General features: G+C 43.2%; 1 pseudogene; it reads left to right on the forward strand.

Moving 5' to 3' along the window:
- The first annotated feature begins 370 nt into the window (after positions 1–370).
- Positions 371–9,532, forward strand: LOC109904512 (isoleucine--tRNA ligase, mitochondrial-like; annotated as a pseudogene).
- The last annotated feature ends 482 nt before the right edge of the window (positions 9,533–10,014 follow it).

Genomic DNA, 10,014 nt, shown 5'->3' on the forward strand with positions numbered 1-10,014 from the left:
ATCTTGACATATTAGGCTAGGGTCTCCCTTCCTACTAAGATGTATCACGGTTGTTCTCCCTGAACATGATGGGGGAATTTTCTACAATACTATTATAGGTTATAGCCTATGGTGTTCAAAATGTTGGCTATTATGAAAGACATTCTGCCTTAAATGGCAAATAAATGTTTTACACATAAACAGTTCTTATGGCCACCTCTTGCGCTAAAAATAAACAAATTACCACAACGCAATTCAATTAATTTGTCCCTTCATAGTGTCCGTAGAATTCTCTTCTGGAGGACCATATCACAACAACAAACCAACCAAACGGTCTCTTTTTTTAAATTTTGGAAGCTAGATCTGAATATTACAAAGTGCTTGCCTCTCCATGCTGCGGTGCCGCATCTTAGCAGTGAGCCTGACCGTAGTGAGATGGTGACCGAGTGCCCGGAGAGGCGCCCTACTCCACCCCCTGCACTCTCTTTCAACTCCAGCTGATGTCAAAATCTCAGCTCCACTGAATGCACCGTTCAGTCTGCAACTGCCGTTCATCTCAGGATCGGACTGTTTGTTCTTGTGTTGTCATTTCCAGGGGCTGATCGACCGGGACTATACACCAGTGTTCTGGCCTCCTTCCTCCCCGTAGGCAGCACTGAGTGCCTTCTGGATGTCACAAGTCTTTGCTACACACCTTTGGTTGCTTTCTCTGTCCCTCCTCATTCTTAGCCCCCCTCTCACCCCTCCCTCCATTCTCCACCTCCATTTCTTCCTCTACCTTCTATCTCTCCAGGACGGCTCTTTCGGAGGCAGAACTAGAGTATAACCCCCAGCATGTGAGCAAGGCAATCTACACCACCTTCGCCCTGGTCAACCTGCCCCCTAAGATGGCAGAAGCTGATGGGGAGTTGGGCAACATTTCTGTGTTGGTGTGGACCACCCAACCATGGACCATCCCAGCCAACCAGGCTATCTGCCATTGTCAACAGACTACCTCCAGACTGCACGTTCACTAGAATCACTAACATGATACGGTATATCTCCTATCTGTTGTAAATGTTGGGGCTCCCAAGTGGCGCAGCGGTCTAAGGCACTGCATCTCAGTGCTAGAGTTGTCACCACAGACCCTGGTTCAATTCCAGGCTGTATCACAACCGGCTGTGATTGGGAGTCCCATAGGACGTCCCAGCGCACAATTGGCTCGGTGTTGTCCAGGTTAGAGTTTGGTCGGGGTAGGCCTTCAATGTAAATAAGAATTGGTTCTTAACTGACTTGGCCACAGAGTGCGTTTCGAGCCTGGCAGCTGCTGGGCACAGAGCTGGAGAGTGTTGGCACCTTCACAGGTAAACTATACAAATACTCACCTGTCATTGGAAAACTTTTTCTTCCCATCCCCACCTAGGTGCAGAACTTGAGGGCAGAGTCTGCCAGCATCCCACCATTTCCGGGAAGGAGGTTCCATTGCTTCCAGCTAATCTTTTGACCATGGGAAAAGGAACAGGATTGGTCCACACAGCTCCTGCCCATGGGATGGAGAACTACAGTGTAGTCTCACAATTTGAACTAACAGTGGTGCGTTCTTTTAGTTGACTGATATAGCAGCTAGATAGACAGAGCTGAGTGAGTTCACCAGCTTGGATGCCAGTTAGTTTCTGATGAGCCTCCTCCTGAAACAGTCTGGCGTCCAGGCTAATACAGTAGGTTGTAAGTCTTTATGAACTTCCAATGATATATGTACGGCTGTGTGTGTTTCTCCCGTTCCAGGAGTGTATGGCGGATGAGGAAGGTAGGTTCAATGAGCTAGCTGGGCCTTAGCTACAGAATCTGTCTGTGATGGGGGAGGGAAACGACACGGGTAGGAAGAAACTCTATGTGTGTGAGCGACAAAGAGTTCTCGTTCAGCTTCTGCCACTCTGTACACGCTTTTGTTTGTTTTCTCTGTGTGTGTGTGTGTCAGTGATTTCCATACTGAAGGCGGTCAGTGCTCTAGTGAAGGAGGAGGAGTGTGTCCACAGCTATCCGGATGACCAGGGGAGTAAACAGCCTGTAGTCATCAGACCTAGCAAATAGTGGTTCATCAACACCGCCAGCCTCGAAGACAATGCCAAGGTAGGAGTCGCAAACTGGGAATAACTCTTATAAACAGCGAATGATTCTCAGTTCTCATTGGGATAAATTTAAGAAATATTATTTCAAACAGGCGATGACTCTAACTCACATAACTTAGAACAAGTCCCACACAGTTAGTTGGACTCTAAGAAACTGAGAATGTGTCTTTCTCTAGGATTAAGAAACTCTTTCTGACTGTGTGTGTAGGACGGGCTGGCAAAGATGCGTGTAATGCCAGAGTCAGCGAGGGGCAGTCTGTTTGCCCAGCTGGACAGGAGACCGTCCTGGTGTATCTCTCACCAGAGAAGCTGGGGTATGCCCATACCTGTTTTCTACCACATAGAGACAGGAGAGCCTCTCATGAACAAGTAATTACATACACGCACACACACAAACCACGACCCCACTCTGACCCCTGCACTCTCCCCATGTGGCCCAGTTGTTCTCAGAGAAGGGAAGTGACTGCTGGTGGGAGCTGCCCCTGGAATCCCTACTGCCCCCTGAGGAGCTCAAGAAGGTGAATCACTGCAGTGCAGTGCAGAGCAGAGTAGGGAACAGTATATATACAGTGCCTTCAGAAGGTATCCACACCCCTTGACCTTTTCCACATTTTGTTGTGTTAAAAAGTGGGATTAAAATGTATTGAATTGTAATTTTTCTCTGTCAAAGTGGAAGAAAAGTTCTAAAAAAAATGTATGAATGGAAAAAAAACACTAATATATCTTGATTATATAAGTGTTCAACCCAGTGAGTCAATACATGTTAGAATCACCTTTGGCAGTGATTACAGCTGCGAGTCTTTCTGGTTAAGTCTAAGAGCTTTGCAGACCTGGATTGTACAATATTTTCCCATTACTCTTGAAAAAATGTGTCAAGCTCTGTCAAGTTGTTGACCATTGCTAGACGGACATTTTTAAGTCTTGCAATAGATTTTCAAGCCGATTTCAGTCAAAACTGTAACTAGGCCACTCAGGAACATTCAATGTTGTCTTGGTAAGTAACTCCAGTGTATATTTGGCCTTGTATTTTAGATTTTTTTCCTGCTGAAAGGTTCATTTGTCTCCTAGTGTCTGTTGGAAAGCAGATTGAACAAGAATTCCTTCCAGGATTTTGCCTGTACTTAGCTCTATTCTGTTTACTTTGTCCTAAAAAACTGCCTAGTCCTTGCTGATTACAAGCATACCCACCACCATTCTTGAAAATACCCAGTGATGTGTTGTGTTGAATTTGCCCCAAACATAATGCATTCTGTTCAGGATAAAAAGTGATTTTCTTTGCCATATTATTTACAGTATTACTTTTGTGCCTTATTGCAAACAGGATGTATGTTTGGGAATATGTTCCTTCTTTTCACCATGTCATTTATTTTAGCATTGTGGAGTAACTACAATGTTGTTGAGCCATCCTCCGTTACCTCCTATCACATCCATTAAACTCTGTAACTGTCTTTAAAGGTCCCAAACAGTCATTCTGATTACCATGTAAAATAGCCTTTTTAAATGATTAAAATATCACCCATAATATTTTGGGGGGGATGTAAATGCTCAACATTTTTGAAAAAGTACTATTTTTATCTCATGGCTAACTACCAATAAGTATGAAAAGACAGGCTGAGTGGGAGGGGAGCTTATATTCATGAGCTCGCCTTGACTGACAGATCTTTGAAACGCCTATGTTAAGAAACTTGGATGCAGTGAGCAGTGTTGCAGTAATATAAACTCAAGCAAATTTGGTAATGAACAAAGCAACTCAAACAAAATTGATGGCTTTTTTTTTTGTTGCACAAAGCAACTCAAACAAAATTGATTGCATTTTTAAAAATATCCATCTCCCATTTGGCATGTCTCTTGATAGCACTGACGGATGTGTTGACATGACAACTGCGTCAGAGTTTTGAATGACCCTCCCCCCTTTTGTTCCATGCCGACTGAAGACCTAGCTAGCCAATAACTAGCTAACACCAGACACAGACAAAAGTATATTTGCCATAGATGAATAGTGTAAACGTAATTATATTTGCTAAAATCCTAAAGTAACATTTTGGCACCAGTAGAGTAGATATCTAGGTATATAAACCATGCCCATCCAAACACACCTTTTCCACTGTTGGTTACAAGGGGGTACTTATTTAGATTAGGTAAGAGAATATCATGTTACCATTGGTGTATTAAAATGAGAGTTAGGGTGATGTCACCCTGTCCCCTTAAAAATCCTGCCTCCTAAATCCAAATGTTTGAAATGAGAGAGTGAACCAGTAACTGTATCATTGTAGAAGCCAGTCATTTTTAATATTTTTATATGGTTTCATCCAAATATCACCCATTTTCATGAAAAACAGGATTTTGACTGTTCATGACCTTTTAAATCGCCACTGGCCTCATAGTTTAATCCCTGAGCTGTTTCATTGCTCTCTGGCAACTGATTTAAGAAGGGCGCCTGTGTCTTTGTAGTGACTGGGTCTATTGATACACCATCCAAAGTGTAAAATTAATAACTGCACCATGCTATAAGGGTATTCATTGTCTGCTTTTTTTAATACCCATCTACCCTTTGCAAAACATAGGAACACTTCCCTGGTCTTTGAGGTTGAATCTGTGTTTGAAATTCACTGCCCGACAATTATCTGTATGTGTGGGGTACAGAGTTGGGGTAGATTTAATCATGTTAAACACTATTATTGCACACAGTGAGTCCATGCAACTTATTATGTGACCTGTTGAGCACATTTTTACTCCCAAACTAATTTAGGCTTGCCATAACAAAAGGGTTGAATACTTATTGACTCAAGGCATTTCAGCATGTCATTTTTAATTCATTTGTAAACATTTGTAAAAACATAATTCCACTTGGATGTTATAGGGTATTGTATGTAGATCAGTGACACAATCTTAATTTAAGCCATTTTAAGTTCAGGCTGTATAACACAACAAATGTGGAAAAAGTCAAGGGTTGTGAATACTTTCTGAAGGCACTGTAACTGCTACATTCACTCACACGTCAGTGAATACGGTTGTATCATTCGGAGATGATTTTAGCGCCGTGTGTGAAGGTTAACATCTTGTGTGTTTGTCAGAGTAAAGCAGGAGTAGGTAACAGACTATGAGCGTGGAGAAAATGTGTTGGACATTTGTTTTGACAGTGGAACCTCCTGGGCTGCTGTTTTGGAAGGTGTTAGCCACCCTGGCAAAGCTACGTACTACTGCTGCCAAGTATTCTTACACTAGCGATTACTTTAATTTCTTAGAATTCAAGGTTGTTTCTGAAGGTTGCGTCATCTTAGCTAGGGCTAGCTAAATCCCAATTTGGTAAGTGCCTACCTATACTCACACAGCCAGTAATGCGAAGTCTCCTTACTGCACTACGCAGTTACTGAAGACTTACAACCTGCCTGGTAATGCGCTCTCTATTTGCCACATTGATCATTGTGAATAGCAATTACTTAAACTCTATCTCTACATAGTATGTAGCAGCTTAGTCCTCTTACATCAACAACTAGCTTAGTCTCCCTGTGGAACACAAACTGTGACACCGTACATAAGTATTTGTTGTTGATGGTGAGGATGATTGTACAAAACATGAGGAACTGCTCTTTGCATGACAAATATGTATATATTAGTAATTTCTCTCTCTCAGGGCTCTAGTGGTACATTACTTTGTGGTCAGTGAGAAAGGAGAGAAGGTTTTAGGCAACTTAGTAGACCCAGATTCAGCCATCCACAGTGGGAAGGTGAGAGGCAGTGGATATTATTATTATTTTCTTAGTAGACCCAGATTCAGCCATCCACAGTGGGAAGGTGAGAGGCAGTGGATATTATTATTATTTTCTTTTCACCTTTATTTAACCAGGTAGGCCAGTTGAGAACAAGTTCTCATTTACAACTGCGACCTGGCCAAGGTAAAGCAAAGCAGTGCGACACAAACAACAGAGTTACACATGGGATAAACAAACGTACAGTCAATAACACAAATAAAAATCTATGTAGTGTGTGCAAATGTTGTAAGGTTAGGCAATAAATAAGCCATAGTGGCGAAATAATTACAATTTAGCAGATGAGATCCACTTACTGGAGAAACAGATGCACACTCATGGGGTGGTAAGGCCCCAATCTCTCTATCTCGTTCCCTCTCTCTCAGGACCCCAGTGTGCCTATGAGGTGGATATTTTTGCTCTGGTGGGTGGCAAAGTCCAACGTCTTCTCTGAGGTCCAGATCGGCTCGACCGTGCTCAACTCAGCCAGAGACAACATCGATAAGGTGAGTATCTCATGGTGTCTTCTGTGTGTGTCTGTCAATTCATCTGAAAATATGTCTGTCTGTGTGGAAGTTTGTCTCTCCCTGCAATAGGCGGCAGCCCATGGCGGCAGATTGACGAGGGCGGAATTAACTGAGCTAAACTGACCAAGACGCACCTACAACAACACAAAACCTCACATAATGCTGCCCCAAAACAATGACAATTTCTCTCAACCAGTGGCATGAGGGTTTTTTAGGTGAGGGTTGATGCCGCCCTGTGATAAGCAGTGCTCACTTTGTCCCAGGGTGCTGTTGGAGAGACGCATCGCTCCGGCGCTCCACCAACGTTCCCTCAAAGAAATCATCTCACATGAATCATGTAGCAGAAAGAGTGTGTTTCCTTTTCTGTAGCCTACAGGCTGGAGATAAAATGGATGATAATGTAATGAGAGACACTTTTTAAATCATGCAGGTTTCTCCAATCAAATAGCCTAACCTAAATGGCGCCCAATCAAATAATAAATGCGCTGTCATGTTAACAAACATCCTAAAAACAGGACAGGTCAAAGTTAAATGGACAATATGGAATGGACCATCAATCACAACTGTTGTCCAGGAGTTTCACCCCATTGTCATAATCAGTGGTTTCAAGTTTGTATCCGTCAATTTTTGACAAGCTGATCATAGTGAAAAATACTTCTGCATTTCCTGCTGTGTAAACAGACTAGACTCACTATAACTCCTGATAAAGTTGGGTAGCTGATATTCAGAGCTTAAATAGCCTAATTGATTAGTCACAGGAATCAGGACTAATGCCAATGCAACGGCCTGTTTAACAAATGGTGGACCTACCACATGGATGGGCATTCGTAAAATTCCATTGGGTGCCGACATGGTAGGCTACACCCCAGGAAGCACGAGCCGACGCCTTTTGGGGGCCCTGTCCAGAACAGACGTCTTTTTTGTTTGTTTTACAAATGGCAGGCTTACCACAGATGGGCATTCATAAAATTCAATTTCAGGCAACACTATAGGCTACACCTCAGTAAGCACGGGCAGATGCCTTTTGGACATCTTTTTTTGGTGCTATCTGGACCAGCGTTGATTTCCACATCCAAATCTGAACCAATGGTCTATTTGGTTTCAGATTTTGTCAGGTCTGGACCAGCCTTGATTTTGCCCAAACATAGACATCTATAAATTATGTCTTTTCATCTTTCATTCAAACCAAAAATTTGCCTGATTTCAACATCTGGAAAATGTATTTTTAAACAGCTTTTCAATGTCATTTTGCTTACTGGGACTATTCTAGTTTGGCGGGGGAGGAATTTTGTTTGGTCTCACCTAGGGTGGCAGAACGGCAAGGACCGGCCCCGACTCGTTTACACTGTTAATAGAACACTACTACTAATACACTGTCATTAATGAATAGTCTGATACAACTACTCTTCCCCCTCCCAGGCTGTACTGTGAACCTGAGGACTCGTTGGGTCGGAGGTCCTGTCAGATGGTTTTAGAGGCGATTCTGGACGCAGTGACACGTTCCATCGCTCCCATCGTGTCTCACCTGGTTGAGGTCGACCTACACACCCCAGGACATGACGGTACGGCCCTGTGTGTACGTGTGAGTGTGTCTTAGTGACTCAAAGTAAATCTCTGTATCTTCAGAGGGGGAGACCCTGTTCAGGAGTGGCTGGATTAAAAGCAGTCCTGTGTGGCGGAAGCATGTGCTATCAGGGATTCCTTCCTGTCCTCTATCCCAGGACGCAGCGCAGCCGAGTATGAGCTGACCATAGAGATTGAGCCTGGCCTACTGTTCGAACTCATTCAAGAAAGGGGGCAGAATGCACTCTGATGTCCTCATAATCACTATACCACAAACGGCTGAGCTGTAGTTGTATGGAAGTGACAGTCCTGCCACTAACTGTACCTATCTACTCTCTCTCTTTCTCTCTGTCTTCCAGTCTCTCCAGGACAAGCCTAATTCCTATTATGCCCAGCTAACGGAGCTGATGGTGTCATCATGGACCACCCTGAACAGCGCCCTGCCCAGAGACATGCCCTTATCAGCAAGGTCAACTTTCTCATCAACCTGTAGGGTGAGTCCCAGACAAGCCGCTAACACTAACAAATTGACAGTACTGTGGCAGCTGTCTCCATAACGAAACATGAGTTCAAAAGACCCAAGTATTTTAGAGGTCATATAGTAACACCGGGTCATATTCACCACTAGAGACATGAAACAGAAGAAAATGGACCGAAACAGAGTTGCTACCTGATCTTTTGAAATAAGAAGTGTTTCTGCTGCAAAATGTTTTACTACGGTGTGCACTAATGAATACGACCTTGGTAAGCTTCCTAATCATAGCCCCTAGTAACCTTCCTTCCCTCTGTCCAATCAGATGGGGTTATCCGTGATGACAGTGCTTACCAAGTAGCGGCAGTGCCCACTTCTATGGTCCACTTCTATGGTCCCTGGACTGCCCCTGACAGACCATCCTCAACAGGGCGCAGTGACACCCTCACCCGTCATCATTACAACCTGCAAATGACCCTCTGATCCGGTCAATCTGCTTGAACTTAGCCAGGACAACCAGGGGTCAACAAAGAAACACACCTTGCTTAGCAACAGTACTGAGAGGGGTAACAGAGCGACAGCCACTGTCTAGCAGTGCCAAAACTACATTACCCACAATACTATAAGTGACATTGACTCTGGCATGTTGTTGCTGCATGCAGAGTGAGGATGGCTGGTTCAGCACTCATTTTGTGTTATTTATTTAAGAAAGGAGAGAATTATCATCTGGTGTAAGGGCTATGCAGGACTTTTGGGTTGATACGACACCTCTCCCAAAAAAGGGCACATGTCAGTGATGTTCCCTGGAAAGGGAAACGTATTTACTTCTGAATCACTCCAATGAGGCACACAGTACATTAAGATACCTACTGAGAGAATCAAGTCAAAGGGCAGACATGAAGTCAGATTCAAGTTCGTGTGTGCGTTGAGAGGATATATAGGGGATGGTACAATTCTGAGTGCTTTGGTTTTTATTCAAGTTTAATGTTGAAATGGAAGTCATAATGTAACTCATCTTATAATGTGACAAGTAAAGAAGAGATGTTTGAGTTCATTAAAACTTCTTATGGCTGGAGGGCAGTATTGAGTAGCTTGGATGAATAAGTTGCCCAAAGTAAACGGCCTGGTCCTCAGTCTCAGTTGCTAATATATGCATATTATTAGTAGTATTGGATAGAAAACCCAAAAGTTTCTAAAACTGTTTGAATGATGTCTGTGAGTATAACAGAACTCATATGGCAGGCAAAATCCTGAGGAGAAATCAAAACAGGAAGTGAGAAATCTGAGCTTGGTATGTATTCACCACAGTTCCCAATGAAATCCCCTTGAGATATTAATGATGTTGCACTTTCTAGGGGTTCCACTAGATGTCAACCATCTATAGAAATTTGAATGAGACTTCTGTGTTGTGGGACTGAATGAGAGCAGAATCTATCAGGTGACTGGCAGTCAGCCATTTTCTGATCACGCTCATTCCTCATGGTATCCACTTGCGTTCCATTGCTCATCAAGATACAAAGGAATACTCCGGTTGGAACTTTATCAAAGCTATATGTTAAAAACATCCTAATTATTGATTCTGTACTTGGTTTGAAATGTTTCTTCGACCTGTAATA

The sequence above is a fragment of the Oncorhynchus kisutch genome, linkage group LG14, assembly GCF_002021735.2.
Source record: "Oncorhynchus kisutch isolate 150728-3 linkage group LG14, Okis_V2, whole genome shotgun sequence".
NCBI lineage: Eukaryota > Metazoa > Chordata > Actinopteri > Salmoniformes > Salmonidae > Oncorhynchus > Oncorhynchus kisutch.